Genomic DNA, 20641 nt, shown 5'->3' on the forward strand with positions numbered 1-20641 from the left:
TGTTCCCTTATACAGGTGGGGGATCTGAGGCCCATGGAGATTACATGAGTTTCCAAAGGGAACTGACACAGCAAGTTGAAATAGGTCTAGTATCCTTCTCCCTACATCATAACCTTTTTTCATCAAGAGAGAAATATTACAGCACACAAAGATAAAAAGTTGGACTTTGCCCATTCTCTTTAAGAGAGGGATATTTGATTCATGCTTACATGCTCCAAGGACCTCAGCCAGACTTGGGGTGTGGTCCAGATTTAAGATCTTGATTCCTGCCATGGCCTTTTGGCTTCTTGACCCTTCTATTAACTTACCAAGCTTGAGTCATAATTCTGGATGGTCCTGCAGGGAATCTTTGACTCAGGAGAGGCTCATAAAAGTTCTTCTGGGAAATCAGACACTAATGCCAGAGTTTCACACAATTGAGGTATCTTTACAGAATCCCAGATCAATACCACCAAAATGTTCCTTCTCTGCTGCCTCTTGACCAAAGGCCCTAGAACAAAAAGATATGTGGGTTTTTTTAATTGAGGTACAGTAGTTCTCATATCCCCACTTGTCTTTGCCAAACAGGGTCAGGAATCAGCCCAGAATGTGGGGTTATGGTATGTTTTCTTAGACTCATAAAATGTTAGTACTGGAAGTGATCTAAGAGATACTCTGGTTTAACACTGCCTCACTGTGAACACTGAGACCCTCAGACAAGAACCAAACTGGCCAGTGCCATAAGAGGAGTTGATAGCAGGGGTGATATTAAAATCTAGGGCTCCTAACTCCTAAGTCAATGTTCTTTCCAACATAATGACTATATCCATGACCCAATTATTTCCAATATGTAATTACTGACTTTCTATTTCCATGCCATGGATCAAAGAAGTAACCAATGTTGAGGTGTGATTTATCAAGCATGGTAAAAGCTTCACACTGACCTCAGGTCCCACTCCATGTTGTCTGCAGTGGTATCTGCTTCTTCAATGTTAATTATTAAGTTATCAATGATTTTATTTGACAAGATTTTATTTACAAACTATACCTCTCTGAGCCCCTTATTATCAATGACTGATCTTGCTCATCCTCATTATTTCTGAAAATATAAAGGTCAGAGTACAGTAGGAGGAGACATCTGGAGAATTAGGAAATATAATTTGGTAGAAACAATTATGCTATAAATGAGATTTGGAACTTAAGGAAAGGGGTAACTCACTATTCTAGGAAGGGAAGTCTGGGGATAGGGAGAAGGTTCACAACAGAGGTGCCATTGTGATGTTGAGCCCAAAAGACTGGGAAGGAGTTTGTAAGCTGTAGAGGCCAAAGGGTATTCCAGACAGAGGAAACAGCAAAAGCAAGGTATAATAATGGTGGGTCACCTGGGATGGGGTTCGTAAAGTCCACAGAGGGGAGCAGGGGAGGCACTTGGCTAAAAAGCTGGGATAGAGCCAGGAACTCAGGAGCCTTGAAGGCCATGATAATAAAGCAAATGAGTGGGCTTTGCACAGAGGATGCTAGAGAGCTTGTTTGAATAGGGTTATGACAAGTTGTATGTGTGTTTTGAAGAGATCAGAGATCACTATGACACTACTAAAGAAATGGCTCACAGGTCAAGAGTAGAGGCAGGAAGACCATTTCAAACATTTCAATACTCCTAACAATCAATGATAAAGTCTCAACTGCAAAAGTGGGCTTGGAGAAAAATCTGAGTTTAGGAGACATCAGAAGACAAGGCTAAGTGGTTCACTGAATGTTGGTTATGATAGGAAAGCAACCCTGAAAGTGTCTGGAGATGCTAATCAGGAGACTGGTCACATGGTCATGAAACAGTACCCACCAAGAGAAACTTCTTAACTCTTTAGATTCCGTGGGTTTTTAAGAATCTGACAGCAACTCTGAAGCCTCTACCCAGAAAAAGAGACAAATAAGAGGCAATTTTTCATGAAATTTCTTTTTTTCCCCAAAGAATTATTTATTCATGAGAGACACAGAGAGAGAGGCAGAGATACAGGCAGAGGGAGAAGCAGGCCCCACGCAGGGAACCCGATGTGGGACTCAATCCTGGGACCCCAGGATCATGACCTGAGCTGAAGGCAGATGCTCAACCACTGAGCCACCCAGGCATCCCAATTTTTCATGAAATTTCAAATGCTTTCTGAGCTCCCTGGAGCCTATAAAATGAGTAGGACTCCAGATTATGAACCCTTGTTTTATAAAAGGAATTTAAATGCAAAAGCACCTGTGAAGTCTGTGTTGTCCATTATTAGTGTCCTAGAATTAACCTGTCAGCTTTTGATGCTGCTGGTTGGAAAGATATCTGTGTTCTAATGTAACAAGTGGGTTAAGGTTGAAAACACTTGCCACATGGTGGTCATGGGATAGGGAGTGTGGTCAATGAGTAGAAATAAAAGGGGGGGATCAGAAAGATTATCATTAGCATCCCCTAGATTTTTCTCAAATAGCACAGAATCACGGTCCTGAATGAATCAACTATATCCTTTATTTTCACCATCCTTCCACCTCTGAGGCTTTATTTAGCACACACAGTAACCCTGTGATGTTAGCAGGGAAGACCAGTAGATCCGTGTCACAAGATGTGAAGCGGTCAGAGTTCAGAAAGATGGTGTGGCTTTCTCTCCCAAGGTCACCTATATGAAGTGGCAGAGAGACAAACTCTATTGCTTCCTCTCCAGGGCTGTTTAATTTAAAGACAAGTTGGCCTGAGACAATAAGAACAGAGATCTGCTTCTGCTCTGGATTCTGGTCAAGGTTTTCCATCTCACACTGATGATGCCATTCAGAGTATTGGTATCTGGGACTCTGCATTCAGGAGGCAGTTGGGAGGCCTTGGGTTGGAGCCATTAAGTACATTGTCTTCAGCTTTAGATAGACTTGGGCTCAAATGCCAACTATGCCACTTGTGAGGTTGTGACGTTGACCAGTCTATGTAATCTTATTGGCCTTAAGGTTCCCCACTTAAAAATAGACATATTAATATGTGTATCCAAATTTGCCAGGCTCCAATGAGACATGATAAGAGAAAATGCCCTCTCTAAATGCTGGCTCCTCTTCTGAAAGCTTCAGCAGGCATGGTAATTTCTCTGAGATCATAAATCCTAACTGCAGGCTCCTGACATCAATCCCCTTTTCTCCGATCATTCACTGGGGGCAACCAGCCTGCCAGAATGGTCCACTGGCTGACCTACCTGAAACACACAACTCTCTTGTCTCCATCACCAGAACAATATGTTCCAAGAATATCTGACACCTTAATACTTGAAGGGTGAGTCTTCACAGACTTAATGAAGATCTATTTTTAAATATACATGCTCAGAAATAGAGAACAGTAAGATGGTGAATGTAGAACATTCCTGATGAGGAGAGTTGTTATAGAGTCTGTGGCATGAAACATTCCAGCTACGTTTACTGTTTTTATAATAGCTTAAACCTATTCACATACTTCGATAGTCACTTAGAACATTTGAAGGCCAAACCCCTATAAGAAATTAAAACTTATGACGCATCATGTATTATTTCAAGAAAAAAACAATAAGAATGCTGAGAACTATTTTTTTTCATTTAAGTAGTTCATGACAATATGAATGAATCTTATCACAATAAAGGGGAATGTTTTTCCCACAACAGTCACTGCAGAAAAAAAGGGGGAAACTCAAAATCCATAGTATTGAATATATGATGCCCAGCACTTGTTAACTGCGTGACTTTAGGCAAACCAGTCAACCTCTCTGAGCTTTTGATTCCTTATCTCTCAAATGGGGATACAATGCGGGCTCATCACCCTTATAACCATCTTAAAAAGATTATAAACACCCATATTCAGAATATTATCGCCTTCCTGAGCTTACTTCTTCCATCCCACTGCTTCTAATCACAGTGCTCAGGATTCAGTGTGCCAAGGACATAAATCCACGTAGGGCTGCCTTCCATTCTGAAGTCTGCTGTTCTTCATTGTTTACATTAAACAGTGGGATATATTTCCGTTCCTCAGGCTGGATATATGGTGACAAAACATGAGCTTTGTAATCAGCTGAGGCCTGACTGGAATCCTGACTTGACCAGCTATGTTATTGTGGCCTTGCTTGCCTCAACTGTGAAGTAATATTAGTACTAATATCCCTTCCTCAGGCTGATTTTTTATTTTATTTTTTTTAATAATTGGAGCCCAATGCAGGGCTTGAGCTCATGACCCTGAGATCAATACCTGAGCTTAGATTAAGAGTCAGATGCTTAACCAACTGAGCCACCTAGACACCCCACACAGGGTTGATTTTTAAGAGCTTTGTTGAAATATAATTTACTGACCATACGTTAAATTCACTTTAAGTGTAAAACTAAGTGAATTTTAGTATATCTACAAAGCTCTACAGCCTAATTTTAAAACACTTTTGCTATCCCCACAAGAAACACAATTACCATTAAGTCATTCCCCATCACCATTTCCCTAGGAAACCACTAATCTATGTTCAATCTTTATAGACTTGTCTATTCTTGCTATTTCATGTAAATGGATCATACAATATGTAGTCTTTTGTGACTAGCTTCTTTCACTTAGCATGATGATTTTAAGGTTCATCTCTGTTGTAGTATATGCCATAATTTCATTCTCCCTTATTGCTGAATAATATTCTATAGTATGAAGATACTATATTTTATCCATCTGTTCTTCAGATGATGGACATTTGGATAATTTACAATTTTTATTTATTATGAATAATGGTTCTAAGAACCTATATTTGTATGAACAGATGTTTTCATTTCTCTTGGGTATTTATCTGAAATTAGAATTTCTGGGAATTGGAAATATAAAATAAATCTATGTTTTTAACATTTCTTTTTCCTAAAGAAATTGCACTATCTATATTTCTACAACCAAGGTATAGTGGAATTTCTACACATTCTAATCAGCATTTATTCTTGTCCTTTTGGTCCTGGTGTGTATGAAGTGGTATCTCATTTTAGTTTCATTTGTGTTTCCCTACTAATAATGTTGAATATATTTTCATGAATTTATTGTCTATTTGCATATCTTTGTTTGAGAAATGTCTGTTCATATCCTTTGACAATTTTTAAATTGAGGTGTTTTTTTTTTATCATTGAGTTTTAGGAGTTCTTTGTATATTCTGGTTATAAGCTCCTCATCAGATGTATAATTTACAAGTATTTTCTCCCATTACGCTATAGACTGCCTTTTCTTTTCTTCTCTGATAGTGTTATTTGTAATACAAAAGTTTTACATTTAGAAGATGTCCAATTCTCAATCTTCTCTTCTTGCTTGAATTTTGGTGTTATAACTAAAAAAAAAAAAAAAAAAAAAAAAAATATTTGCATAACCTAAATTCACAAGGATTTACTCTGAGGTTTTCTTCTAAGACTTTTATACTTTGAGCTCTTACATTTAGAACTATGATCCATTTTTTTTAAGATTTTTATTTATTTATTCATGAGAGACACAGAGAGAGAGAGTCAGAGACATAGGCAGAGGGAAAAGCAAACTCCATGCAGGAAGCCCAATGTGGGACTCAGTCCAGGGACTCTGGGATCACGCCCTGAGCCAAAGGCAGATGCTGAACTGCTGAGCCACCCAGGTGTCCCTAGATCTATGATCCATTTTGAGTTCATTTTTGTGCATGGTGTGAGAAAGGTAGCCAACTCTACTTTTGTCAACGTGGGTATCCAGATGTCCCAACACCATTTGCTAAAGACTATTCTCTACATTGCATTGCCTTGGTATTCTCATCAAAAACCAACTGACCACAAATATAATATTATTTTTGGAGTCTCAATTCTCTTCCATTCATTTATGTGTCTTTGCTTATGTCAGAACCACACAGTCATAATCGTGTAATCAAGTTCTGTAGTCAGTTTCAAAAATGGGAAACATCCTCTATTTTGTCCTTTTTGGGGATTGTTTTCTATTATCGTATGAATTTTAGAATCAGTGTGTCAATTTCTTTCAAAAAAGCCAGCTAGGAAAAAAAAAAAAAGCCAGCTAGAATTTTAATAGGGAATTCTTGGAATCTGTAGTTAAATTCTGAAAGTACTGCCATATTAGTAATATTATAGTTTCTGGTTTAGAAGGAATGTATCTCAACATAGTAAAGCCATATATGAAAAACTGACAGCAATTATACTCAATGCGGAAAAACTAAGAGCTTTTCCCCCAAGGTTAGGAATAGGGCAAGGATGTGCACTCTCACCACTGTTATTCAACATAGTACTACAAGTCCTAGCCACAGCAATCAGACAACAGAAAGAAATAAAACACATTCAAACTAGCAAGTAAGAAGTAAACTTTCATTATTTGCTGATGATATGATACTATATGTAGAAAACACTAAAGACTCCACCAAAAGACTGCTAGAACTGATAAATTCAGTAAAGTTGAAGGATACAAAGACCAATGTGCAGAAACCTGTTCCATTTCTATACACCAACAATGAAGCAGCAGAAAGAGAAAATAAGAAAACAACGTTGGGCCAAAAATAATAAGATACCTATGAATAAATATAGCCAAAGAGATGAAAGTCCTGGATGCTGAAATCTATAAAACACTGATGAAAGCAATTAAAAATGACACAAAGAAATGGAAAGACATTCCATGCTCATGTACTGGAAGAATACTGTTAAAATGTCTATATTATCCAAAGCAATCTACACATTTAATGCAATCCCCATCAAAATACCAAGAGCATTTTTCACAGAACTAAAACAAACAGTCCTAAAATGTATATGGAATTACAAAGACCCCAAATAGCCAAAACAGTTTTGGAAAATAAAACCAAAGCTGGAGTTATCACAATTCCAGACTTTAAGTTGTATTACATAGTTGCACCATTTGCTTTGACATGGATGGAACTGGAGGGTATTGTGCTAAATAAAAGTAAGTCAATCAGAGAAGGACAATCATATGGTTTCACTCTTACAGGGAATATAAAAAAATAGTGAAACAGATTATAGGGGAAAGGAGAGAAAATGAGTGAGAAAAATTAGAGAGGGTGCCAACATGAGAGACTCCTAACTCTGGGAAACGAACCAGAGGTGGTTGAAGGGGAGGTGGGAGGGAGGATGGGGTGACTGGGTGATGGGCACTGAGGGGGGCACTGGACGGGATGAGCACTGGGTGTTATACTACATGTTGGCAAAAAATTTAATAAATAAATATTTTAAAAAAAACAAAGCTGCTGTAACCAAAATAGTTTGGTACTGGTACAAAAATAGACACATAGATCAATAGAACAAAACAGAAAACCCAGAAATAAAACTACAATTATATGCTCAATTAATCTTTGGCAAGCAAGAAAGAATATCTAATGCGAAAACAACTGTCTCTTCAACAAATTGTGTTGGGAAAACTGGTCAGCTACATGAAAAAGAATGAAACTGGACCGCTTTCTCACACCATACAAAAGATAATGTCAAAATGGATTGAAGACCTAACTGTGAGACCTGAAACCATAAATATCCTAGAAAAGAGCACAGGCAGTAATGTCTCTGACATCAGCCATAATAACATTTTTCTATATATGTCTCCTGAGGCAAGGGAAATATAAGTAAAAATGAACTATTGGGACTACATCAAAATAAAAAACTCCTTCACAGTGAAGGAAACAATCAACAAAACTAAAAGGCAATCTATAGAATGAGAGGAGATATTTGCAAATGACATATCCAGTAAAGGTTAGTATCCAAAGTATATAAAGAACTTATACAACTCAACACCAAAAACCCCAAATAATACAATTGAAGACAAATACCATATGATTTCACTCATATGTGGAATTTAAGAAACAAAACAAATGGACATATGGGAGGGGAAGAGAGAAAGTCAAATCAAGAAACAGACGTAACTATAGAGAACAAAGTGAGGGCTACTGCAGGGGAGGTAGGCAGGTGGATGGGTGAAATAGGTAATGGGAATTAAGGAGGGCACTTGCTAGGATGAGCACAGGGTGTTGTATGTAAGTGATGAATCACTAAATTTTACACCCGAAACTAATATTACAGTATGTTAACTAACTGGAATTTAAATACAGATTTGGAGAAAGAAAAAATGGGCAGAAATTACAAACATGTCATCTCCAAAGAGGACATACAAATGCCAACAGACACATGGCTAGATACTCAACATTACTCATCATCAGAGAAATAGATATCAAAACTAGGGGATCCCTGGGTGGCTCAGCGGTTTGGTGCCTGCCTTTGGCCCAGGGCGTGATCCTGGAGTCCCAGGATCGAGACCCGCGTCGGGCTCCCAGCATGGAGCCTGCTTCTCCCTCTGCTTGTTCCTCTGCCTCTCTCTCTCTCTGTCTATCATGAATGAATAAATTTTAAAAAAATCTTTAAAAACTACAATGAGATAACACCTCACACCTGTCAAAATGGCTAAAATCAAAAACACAAGAAACAAATGTTGGCGAGAATGTGGAGAAAAAAGAATCTTCGTACACTGATAGTAAGGATTCAAACTGGTGCAGCCACTGCAGAAAACTATATGGAGTTTCCTCAAAAAGTGAAAAATAGGGGCAGCCCCGGTGGCTCAGTGGTTTAGCGCCACCTTCAGCCCAGGGCGTGATCCTGGAGACCCAGGATAGAGTCCCACGTAGGGCTCTCTGCATGGAGCCTGTCTCGCCCTCTGCCTGTGTGTGTGTGTGTGTGTGTGTGTGTCTCCCACCCCATCTCTCATGAATAAATAAATAAAATCTTTTTTTTTTAAGTTAAAAATAAGACTACCCCGCAACTCAGCACTACTGGGTATTTACCCAAAGAATACAAAAACACTAATTTGAAGGGATAAGTCATGCACCTCTGTTTATAGCAGTGTTATTTGCATTAGCCAAATTATGGAAGCAGCCCAAGCATCCATATGAATGGATCTCCAGATGAATGGAGAAAGAAGATGTGGTATATATATATATATGCAATGGAATATTATTCAGTTATTAATCAATATCAATATTGATTAATATCAATATTAATCAATATCAATATTATATGGCTGAATATTATTCAGCCATAAAAAAGAATGAAATCTTCCATTTGCAATGATGTAGATAGAGCTAGAGAGTATAATGCTAAGTTAAGTAAGTCAGAGAAGACAAATACCATATAATTGTACTCATAAGTGGAATTTAAAAACAAAACAAACAAGTAAAGGGGGAGAAAAAGAGACAGACAGATAGACCAAGTTCTCTTACCTATAGAGAACAAACTGATGGTCACCAGAGGGGACATGAGTGGGAAATGGGGGAAATGGGTGAAGGGGATTAAGTACTGTACTTGTTTCGATGAGCACCAGCTGATGTATGAAAGTGTCAAATCACTATATTGTACACTTGAAACTAACACTGTATAAATTATACTAGAATTCAAATTAAATTAAGTTAAAATTTTATATTTTGTTTAAAAAAATAAAGGATGTTACATTCTCCAGTGCATAAACATAGGTGTGTCTCTCGCTTTAAAAAATATATATATATTTATTTATTTTAAAGAGAGGGGAGTGGACAGGGAGAGGGAGAGAAAGAATCTCAAGCAGGGTCCCTATTGAGCACAGAGGCAACACGAGGTTCCATCTCACAACCTTGAGATCATGACTTGAGTGGAAATCAAGAGTTGGACACTTAACCGACTGAGCCACCCAGGCATCCCTCTCCATTTATTTAGATCTGTAAAGTAGGACTCAAGATTCACTATGTTCCCTATGAATATCCAATTGTTTCAGCACTACTGAAAGTTCTTCCATTTCCCACTGAATCACCCTGGCATCTTTGCCATGAGTTTACTAACTGTGTATGAATCTATGTCAGGAGCCTCACAGGCCCAGAATTATGGCAGCTTGTAGTAAATCCTGAAATCAGGTAGTGTACATAGTCCAACTTTATTTTCCTTCTCTAAAGTTTTCTTGGCTATTCTAAGTCCTTTAGAGATGTATGTACATTTTAGATTCATCTTGTCAATATTTTTTAAAAATGTGTGAGATTTTTATTGTAATGCATTGAATTTAGATCGATTTTGAGATAACTAATTGGTCATATATGCTACAAACCCTTGGTCTCACCTCTCTTTTATTGGGAGCTATATGCTCACAAGAAAAAATATGTTTTACATCATCCTTTTGTGCTGTAAGCTTATTTGGGGAGTTCCCACAGACAGTCTTTAGATTGTCTGCTTATGTTGATGACAGAGTGACTGTATTTCAGGGTGAAATATCAAAGTTACTTGCTCATGCATCTAAGCCAATAGATCTATCAATAATAAAGCTGACAGTTTACTCTCTGTCTACCCCTCAAAAGTCAAATGAAAAATAGTCATTAATTACTGCTGTCTTCAATTAGACACATCTTGCAGAGCCAATAAAGAAAGCTGAACTACAATTCTTTTTGATAAAGTGTAAAAATTATTATATGGGCTAACAGAATGAAAGCAGTACTGAAATTTTTCATTTGACATTTTGATCACATTCATAAGGATATTTCTTATGAGAAATACATAGAATGTTGATGGACCAACAATTACTGAGCCATAAACCTCTCCTTTAATCCCCAATTCAGTTTCTAAGGTATTATTATTCTCATTAAACAGAGAGGGGAAACATTAGAGGTTAAGTAACCAGAGGCCTGAATTCCCATAGTTTATAAAAGCACTCAGAAAAGATATATCAAATGTTCATGCAAAGTCCTTACAACCCTCAAATGGTTTCACATGCAGTATTTTATACAACCCTCAGAATAATTTTGTAAAGAAGTCAGGCAGTTATCCCCAGTTTACAGATGGCAGAACTGAGGCTCAAAGAGCTTGTATGACTGGTTCATGGTCACGAGCCCCACCAAAAGATGGTAATGGGTCCTGTTACTCACAGTAAGTCAATCTACTACTATATTATGCTTCTAATTCACAACAGTGGACTATTTCTAGGCATTGTTATTACTTTTGACACAAGGTCCCTGAGCACCTACCTCATTTTTAAGCCTAGAGAGAATAGAAATAAGTGTTTCTCCCATAGCTCAAAGGAAAGAATAACCCCAGTATTGATCTACTGCAAAGTAATGGATGTTGTAGGATTGGATAGACGGAAATCTATACCAAGTCATCTGGCTGTTTTGGTGCTAGTAACTAGTAGAAAATACTCTTATTTGAGTAAGCATTTCATTTCAGTCACTGTAAAATAACTGGCTGTATTTTAACTTTCTCTCTAACTCATTGTCTATATATTTTTTCTTACTACTTAGATGATTCCTTCTAAGTAGAATCAAGAGTGGTTCTAGTTATAAATCAAAGATGTCAACTTATGATATAAAATGAAGAGACTGATCTAGTCTGATTGATTCTCTTGTCAACTAATTCTTACTTAACAATCTGAGCCCTTTAAATGGCCCCAGTTACTCACAAAAACAAAATAAAAAACAAAAGCTATTATTCCAGGTAAAGTATATAACAAGAGCATAAATGAAGACATTGTCAGTAGTAGTGAAGTGCCATGGTACCTAATATATGCCAAGTGTTCAATGAATAATTGTGAAATAATTAAATGTCTATATTCAGTGAGCATTCATCTAATAAAATTAGTAGGACATTATAGGAGATGAGGTGAGGTGAGGTGAGGAAAGAGAATGAATCAAAGATGACTCCCATATTTCTACTCTGGAAATCACTGAGATAGGAAATCCAGGAATATGCAAAGATTATAGGGAGGAGATGATCAATTTTCCTTAAATTAATCAATCTAAAAGTGTATGGGGCATATGCGTGGCTTATCCGGTGAAGTGTCTGATTCTTGGTTTCTGTTCAGGTCGTGATCTCAGGGTCATGGGACTGAGGCCTATGTCAGGCTCCATACTCAGCGGGGAGTCTGCTTAAAGATTCTCCCCCTTTGTACCTCCCCCAACTCGTGAGTGTGTTCTCTCTCCTCTTTCTCTCTTAAGATAAATAGATCTTTAAAAAAAAAAGTATGGAACCTCCATATGAATATGTGGTAGATAATTCAAAGATGAATGGGTCTGGAGCACACGAAAGATCTTAGGGCAGGATATTTATGTTCCGGTATCTTCTGTTTACAATACAAGGTAAAACTCAAGGGAGCGAATGAGAGTAATTTATTTATTCATGGAATCTGTATTGAGGCAGGGGGCTACATGCTGGAATAAGAGAACCCAAAGTCAAAATTCTTAAGGAATATCAACATTTAATGTGTAGAAATAGAAGAAATTAAGAGCTTTTTTAAGAAGACATTTAAGGGTTTTTAAAGATTTATTTTATTTGTTTATTTTATAGAGTGACAGAGACAGGGAGCTGGGGGAGGGGCAACAGAAGAGAGAAGGAGAGAGAGACGCAGATTCCCTGCTGAGCATGGAACTCCTTACAGGGCTCCATCACACAACCCTGAGATCATGACCCCAGCTGAAATCAAGAGTCAGATGCCTAACCAGCTGAGCCACACAGGCATGCCAGAAGAAATTGAGTTTTACACATTGATCAACTTAGTATTTCTAGGTCAGCATTTCGCAGTTCTATTGCTGAGAGATTTGGACATATTTATTTAAGGGACTCCAATTGTCTTTTATACCTTTGCACCTTCTTCTCAGTTTCTAGCATTATAGAGTGCTATTCACATTCTTTTTTTTTTTTTATGATAGTCACACACACACACACAGAGAGAGAGAGAGAGGCAGAGACATAGGCAGAGGGAGAAGCAGGCTCCATGCACCGGGAGCCCGACGTGGGACTCCATCCTGGGTCTCCAGGATCATGCCCTGGGCCAAAGGCAGGCGCTAAACCGCTGCGCCACCCAGGGATCCCTGCTATTCATATTCTTAACCTATTATCCAGTTACCTGAACTACCTAAGTTAGGATTTAGATTGCTTTAGCAGACACCACTAGTCACCTGCCCAACATCCATCTCTCCTAGCAGAAGTTTGATTTCATTGAGGTTTTCACGCAAGTTCAAAATGGTCACCAGTGATCCCTACTTCCCAGTATTCACATCCTTGTATAAATCCTTCCCCTGTAGTTTGGGCCAGGCTGATAGAACTCATGTCAAATGAACAGAACATGGAAAAAATGATGCAATGTCACTTCTGAAACTAGTTTATAGAAAGATGGTAATTTCCATGTTGGGAGTTTTTCTATACTCTCTCATATCATTGCTTCGGTGAAAGGCAGCTGCCATGATGTGACGGAGCTCTGTGGAGAAGCCGCATGGCAAGGGAATGAGGCCTGCCAACAATCACTGAGTGAGCTTGGAAGCAGACTTCTCCCCAGTCAGGCTTTCACACGAAGCCACAGCTTTGGTCAACAACTTTGCAACTTGACTTAGCCTGAGTCAGAGGTGTCCAAATGAACCATGTGCTTAGATTTCTAGTCTACAGAGCTATGAGATGATACATATTTGTTGTTTGAAGCCACCATTATTAAGACAACATGTTATGGATAAGCAGATAACTTATACAGTGAATAATACATTTAACTTATATACTTTGAACTTATGCAACAGATAAGCTCTACATCTATAGCTCTTGGTATTTTCCACCCAAATCAACTGTCACATGCCTTTCGCTATCATTTTAAATGTGTCTGTGGCTGGGACAGAGTGTTTGTAGGAAAATCACAAGGTCATGCTTCATTTTACTCTCTACACACCATCCTACACATGCCCCATGTGCTGAAAATAATATTTTATATATTAATTAATCAGAAGTAAGGTGTAGCAGAAAGAAAGTGACCAATGGACTCGGGCAGATATCAGTGCAAATCCCAACCTCCTCACTTGAATGACTATGGTCAAATCAATCCCTATGAACTTAGGTTTCATCATTCACAAAGTGCTGATTAGTGGTGTAACAAGAAAAGTACTTGACGCAATTGGACCACAGACCAGGAGTTCCTTACCTAGCTTGAAAACTTCGGAGAAGGCATTTCAGATCAAATGTCATGTAAGCAAATGCAAGAAGGATGAGCAGAGGTTACCAAGAAAAAATGAGAAGCAATAGCATTCTCAGCAAAGACAGTAGCTTATACCTTGGACATACTGAAACATTGTGTGATTTGCAAGGAGAGGAGCAACTGATGAGTCTACAGAGATTGACAGGATTCGGATCATGAACTCGATGGCGGAAGAATCTTAGACTTCTTTGCAAGGGTGATTAGGAGTCATTGAGTGTTTTAAGCAGGGACAGTAAAATAATTAGATTTGCATCTTGGTAATATCACTCTATGCCTGGTAAATACAGAGGCCTGCAAACTTTTTTGTAAAGTGTTAGTAAATATTTTGCATTCTGTGATCCATACAGTCTCTACCACAAGTGTTCAATTCTGCTATTGTAAAGCAAAAGTGGCCATAAATGATATATAATGGATGGGCATGGCTGTACTTAAATAAAACTTTATTTACAAAAATAGACAACAGACAGTATTTCACCCACAGGCTGTAGTTCACTGATCCCTGGTATAAAGGTACAGAAGGAAGTCAAGCATAGAGACTGGGAAATATTTGGAAGAACAATTAGTTAATTGCTTAATTCATTCATGTAGCACATATGTAAAAAATGCTTTGTATGTCCTGGGAACTCTTCTAGATACTCAGGCTATAGTGATAATAAAAAAGAGAGACATAGTTCTTCTTCTAGTAAAGTTACAATGTAGCAAATAAGAACAATGAAGTGGGGATCCCCGGGTGGCTCAGCGGTTTAGTGCCTGCCCAGGGTGTGATCCTGGAGTCCCAGGATCGAGTCCCACATCGGGCTCCCTGCATGGAGCCTGCTTCTCCCTCTGCCTGTGTCTCTGCCTCTCTCTCTCTCACTCTTCTCTGTGTGTGTCTCATGAATAAGTAAATAAAATCTTAAAAAAAAAAAAAGAAAAAGAAAAGAATGAAGTGAAATTAACCTTAATAATAAGCTTTGTAGGATGCCTGGATGGCTCAGTCCATTAAGCATCTGATTCTTGGCTTCAGCTCAGATTATGATCTCAGGGTCATGAGGGTGAGCCCTATGTCAGGCTCCACACCGAGCATGGAGATTCCTTAAGGTTTTCTGTCTGTCTCTCTCTCTCTCTCTCTCTCCCTCTGCCCCTCCCCTCTGTTCACATGCTCTCTTTCTCTTTCTAATAAATAAGATAAGCTTCATAAGCTAAAACCATGAAATGCATATAAATCATCATCACTATAACGATTTAATATTTGATATGATTCTTTTCCTAAAAGGCCATTTAAAAAAAAAAAAAAAACATCATGTCAAGCATATATCCACTGACTAACTGCATAGAAAGACTTAAATTATAGACAGGTCCAGGCAAATGAACCTAGAAGAGAATTTAGGAGACATGCCAAGAACTCTGTAGTGATTTTCTATATGTGACCACCTCTGACACTCAGAGTGTCTTTTCAAGCTGTCCATTATTGGTTCCATTTTACAGATGTGAAAAAGTGGCCTACGGGAGTCTCCTCACTACCTAGGTCCTAGGGAGCTGGAATTTAGATTCTAAAGAGGACTCTCTTCCCCTCCTTCCACATCGCTAGCTTGAGACTAACACAGGCAAAGCAACCGGGAGCTGTAAGCATGAGCTAAGCAAAGGCTTGGGATGAGCCCCTCAGGGTCCCACAAAGAACTCGGGACCAGCCTGGGAACTGAAATCAGGAATCCCAATTGCCACTTCCTGCTTCTAATCACTTTCCCAAGAGAGTTGTCCCAGCTGTTCCTGAGCAGAAGGAAGGCTGAGAGAATCTTTTAAAAATCCAAGCCCTTGTTATAAATTTAGACTTCAGGGAAGGAAAAGAAGAAGAAAAAAAGAAATTGTTGGCTGAAGAAAGTGATGTTTCCCATTCGTCAGATCAAGGGCAGCGGACAGAGGAAGAGAAAGTAAATTCGGTCACTTTGAGTGCTGGCCCCGAGGCCATGAAGCCCCAGCGTGCCCTGAACGCTTGCCCACCCCACTCCGAGGGAATGTGGTCATGCCCAGAAATACGTGGCTATACAAGGAAGGCTTCTGTTTCTTCCTAATGAGTTGATTATATCCTGTCAGAAGAATTGTAAGGCCATCAAATGTCAAGTCAATTTTCTCAAACATATTATTTTCATAGCAGCTGGGTCTGACTAACTGTTGAAACAGAGCATCCTATTGTTACATTTCACTGAGAATGTTAAAGTGGAACTCAATTTAAAAAGGAAGAAAAAAATCTGACAGGACACATGATCCTGATTCATGCAAGTTTACAATTTGGTATTTAGAGGCCAATTTTATTAAGATCATTTGGTCACTTAGCTCACAATGAACTAATAATGAAAAGGGAAATAAATGAGTAACGTGTTATTTGCCCACAAGAGCCACTTTCTCAGAAGGTGGGCCAGATGTCTCTAGTTACTGCTCTACCCATGGAGGGTAGGTGGGTGAGCTAGGAGGTCCAAAGCGCTGGGTTCTAATCCTTCCACTTCCCACACATGCCGCTGAATGAATCTGGCTTACCACATTCTCAAAAGACAGGAAAGTATCAGGACGGGACAAATGAACTTGAGCATCAGACAACCAGAGCCTTAGCTTACTTATGTGCCGAACGGTCCTAAGTGAATTTAGGAATCAGGCACAGCAGTTAACTACAGAAGAGTTCTTAAAGGAATTTAATGATGTAAGATACATAACATGTTGGTTCAGAAGAAGCGATCATTAAAGGGTAGTGATAACAATGATGGTGACAATGATACTAGTGAGGAAAATGGAAAAAGAGGAGGAATTCTGTAAAACATGTCCAGGACCAACCAGACAGTGAGTAAGGAAGCCATGAAATGTGAAGCTGGAACTAAAAGGCAGCCTCCAATTTTACAGCGATTCATGTTTGCATTGGACAAGTTGCACGTGTACAGGGTCAAGTGTGATGCCAGGAAGATACATCTTCCTCCAAGAATTAGATCATGTTTCCCTCCACCCAAAACCCAATTCTCATCACCAAATTTTATTACAGATACTCTATTTGGCTTTCACTTGTTTCCTTTCTTTCTTTTTTCCTTCCTTCCTTCCTTCCTTCCTTCCTTCCTTCCTTCCTTCCTTTCTTTTTTTTTTTTTTTTGGTACAATTTGTTTATGTGGTGGGGAGACTTCTAAACAGCCCCCAAGATTCCTAACCCCCTACCCCCATGTACTTATACCTCCCATTTATTCAGCCAAACAGGAACATACGGCTATAAAGGGACTTTGCAGATATAAATAAGGTCCCACATCAATTGGCCTGAAGATTAAGAGAGTATGAGGGTACGCCTGACCTAAACACACGAGCCCTTGAAAGGCAAAGGGTTTTCTCCAGCTTGCAGCAGAAGAGAAGGTCAGAGATTCAAAGCACGCCAATGATTCTACACATCACTGCTGGTTTGAAGACAGAAGGGGCTATGCAGCAAAGCATGCAAAAGGCCACTAGAAGCAGAGAGCCAGCAAAAGAAACCTAAATCCTATGATCATAAGGAGCTGAATTCTGCAAATAGTAAGAATAAGATTAGAAGAGGATTTTTTTTTCTTACAGCCTGGAGATGAAAATTCAGTGTGGCTGACATCTTCATTTCAACTCCATGGTACCCTGGGCAGAGGAATCAGCCATGTCATGCTGGACCACTGACATAGAGAATGTGAGCTCAATAATGGGGTTGTGCTAAGCCACTGATTTTCTAGATATCTGTCACATAGCAGTGGAAACTAATAAAAGTTGTCTGCATGGCTCTAGAGTCAAAAAGTTGCTCTGTGTTCTCTGGCCTCTACTGAGTAATCCTGTTTATCTATCTAGGCTGAGAGAAGGAAAATGAACAGTAATAACTCTAATCATCATAGCTAAACACATATGTGTCACATGCACACACACATGTATTCACAGGCCTTGCCTCAAAATATCAGAATAACTTTTTAAAAATATTTTATTTATTTATTCATGAGGGACACACAGAGAGAGAGAGAGATACAGGCAGAGGGAGAAGCAGGCTCCCTGGGAGCCCAACACAGAACTTGATCCCAGGACCCTGGGATCATGACCTGAGGCAAAGGCAGATGCTCAACCACTGAGCCACCCAGGTGCCCCAAAATAACAGGATAATTGAGGCAAAGGTATATATTATAACTGAAGTACTTTAGCATATTGCCCTCATTTTCCTTCTCACAGCCAGCACACCATTTCCTCAGTAAGTACTTAATTCAGTAAGTACAATTACCGTATGCTGGGCTCTAGGAGAGACCACAGGGATGGAACCCACACACAGTTAGTTCTTCAAAGAGATCAGTGAACAGTGCAAGTAAGCAGGGAGATAAGGGGCATTGTAGAGAAAGGAATGTAACCCAGTCCTCGAAATCGAGGAAGGCTTCCAAGAGCAAATTGTTTCGAAGCTGAAACCCGAGGAATTACTTGCTCAACACTGATGTGAAGGGAAGCAAATGCTTCCAGGAAGCAAGAATATGATGTAAAGACTACCGACAATGATGAAGGCCAGAGCCCTCTAGAAGGGCTGCAGGGGTGGGGTGAGAAGAGAAACTGCAGAGAGGAGCAGAGATAAGTTGGTAGAGTGAAATCCTCTGTAAGGAATTCAGAATTCTTGCTGAAGTCAAAGGAAATCCATGAAGACTAATAAGTAGGCAAGCAACAATATCAGCCTTGCTTAACCAAAGATCAGTCACCTTGCTGGAACTTGCAGAATGGTTCAAAGAGGGGCACTCAACACTGAAGACAGTAGCCATTCCAGTAATCCAAGTGAAGCTGACAAAAGAACAGTGGTCTGAACTAAGGCTGTGCCAGTGGATGGAAAGAATAGAGAATTGAGAATTCTCATTTTAGATTTTTCAGACATCTGGCTTGGGAAATGGATTGGGTAGGAATGCCAATCAATGATATGGGCACCATGGAGAAGAAACCATTTGTGTGGTGAAGGGAGAATGGGGGAGTAGATGGACAGTAATGGGTTTGGTTTGGGTCATGTTGGATTTTAGGTGTTCATGGGAAAGTGAAATGGATATATGGGGTAGGAAGCTACGTGGGGGAGTTTGGCAGAGCCGTATGTGACTCATTATATATAATCTCTTGTTTTTATGGGTTGTAAACACTAAAATCATGAATTCCTTAGCTGCATCACAAATTTCTTAAACGTTTTTTGTCTCAGTTCTTCCTCCAGTTAATTGAAGTTGGTTAAACTTTGAGGAAAGAACAGTTGATGAAAACTGGAATATCATCTGCATTGCCATCACAATTAGTCCCCTCCTTTCCCTTCAGGTGGATGGATGGATGGACAGTGCATTCACTGGAGATTTTAAGGGAAAGGAACACAGAATCATTCAGAATGCAGAAAGCCCCAAAGAGAGCAGATCAATGTGTAAGACATGGTTTCCTTTTATTAAACCTATTGTTTCCTATTATTAAATAGCTAATAAGAACACCTGTTACTTATGCTCTAAAATTAAAATCAGGATAAGTAGGGAATCAAGTCCACCTTAGAAAATAAGCAGTCCCCTTAGAGAAGTACTCCCTGATGTCTGGGCTCTCGAGTCTTATAAAAAATAAAAGCAACGTGGTTCCATGGCTTTAGTAAAACAGCGACCAAGAAAGAACATCTTCCATTAGAAACATTCTACCTAGGTTTCATTTTATATAGTCATGTATTGAACAAATATTAAGGCTTGATGCAATCAGTAAACAATGACGAGTAGAGGCATAATGTCATGTGAAATAAGATCTTAGATGCTAGGATGGCATAGACCTGGGTTTACATTCTAGCAAATCTAAAGTATTTGCTGGATATGCAATCTTGGACAAATTGTATATTCATTCCAAAGACTGGTTTTCTCATGTCTAAAATAGAATAATAGACCTCATCTCATACAACTGATGTTAGCATTTGGTGAAATAATGCGTGGAAAGAACTTTGTATGACATTATTTACGTTATCACTTTTATTATCATTACTTGTATTCATTCCTTTATGAAGGGCTTCTGACATCTGTTATTAAACTCTAAAGCTCTGCTAACTTCAGCAGCACATGCGCTAACCTCCAGAGCTAATATTCTATAATTCTATAATACATCTAATATACATGGAGATTAAATGTTTGTGGCATATGCAAACACAAAATAATACATAAAACAATAAGTGTAATATATTTTAATTGGTTACTATGTGCCACATAGATATTCCAAGTGTTTCTCTTCTATTTATCTATACAACACTGAGTGCAAAAATGGGTCATAAACAGAGCTGATCAATCTCAAATCACACCAAACCACAATAATGTGATGAACATCCAAATTAACTACCTTATGTATCAGTGTATGTATGTATGTAGGTAGGTAGGTAGGTAGGATTTATATGTATTTTTTTCAAGTGTTAAACTTACCAACCATTACATTGTTGAATCTCCAACACTTGACCTTGGGCTTCTATGAGCCTAGCATGCGTGTTAAATCAACAAACTAAGAAATTTATTGGAAGAACAACCACCAAGAGCATTTAATAGTGCTCTAAACTAGACATATCTAACTCTCCTTTTTTTTTTTCTTTCTTTTTTTTTTTTTTTAAAGAGAGGGAGGGCAGGGAGGGCCAAAGCGAGACAAAGAGAGAGAATCTTAAGTAGGCTCCACACTGGGTGTGGCACTTCATGCAGGGCTCAATCTCATGACTCTGAGCAAAAATCA

General features: G+C 38.8%; 1 long non-coding RNA gene across 19 annotated transcripts in view; it reads right to left on the reverse strand.

Annotated features, from left to right (window-relative positions):
* The window catches only part of LOC119864794, a 293914-nt gene that overhangs the window by 139833 nt on the left and 133440 nt on the right, over nt 1-20641 (reverse strand). For all 19 annotated transcript variants that reach the window (XR_005368706.1, XR_005368713.1, XR_005368714.1 and 16 more), the window contains one exon: nt 309-490. This is a non-coding gene — a long non-coding RNA (uncharacterized LOC119864794). The remainder of the gene's footprint in view (nt 1-308; nt 491-20641) is intronic.

This window comes from Canis lupus, chromosome 13 (genome assembly GCF_011100685.1).
Source record: "Canis lupus familiaris isolate Mischka breed German Shepherd chromosome 13, alternate assembly UU_Cfam_GSD_1.0, whole genome shotgun sequence".
Lineage (NCBI taxonomy): Eukaryota > Metazoa > Chordata > Mammalia > Carnivora > Canidae > Canis > Canis lupus.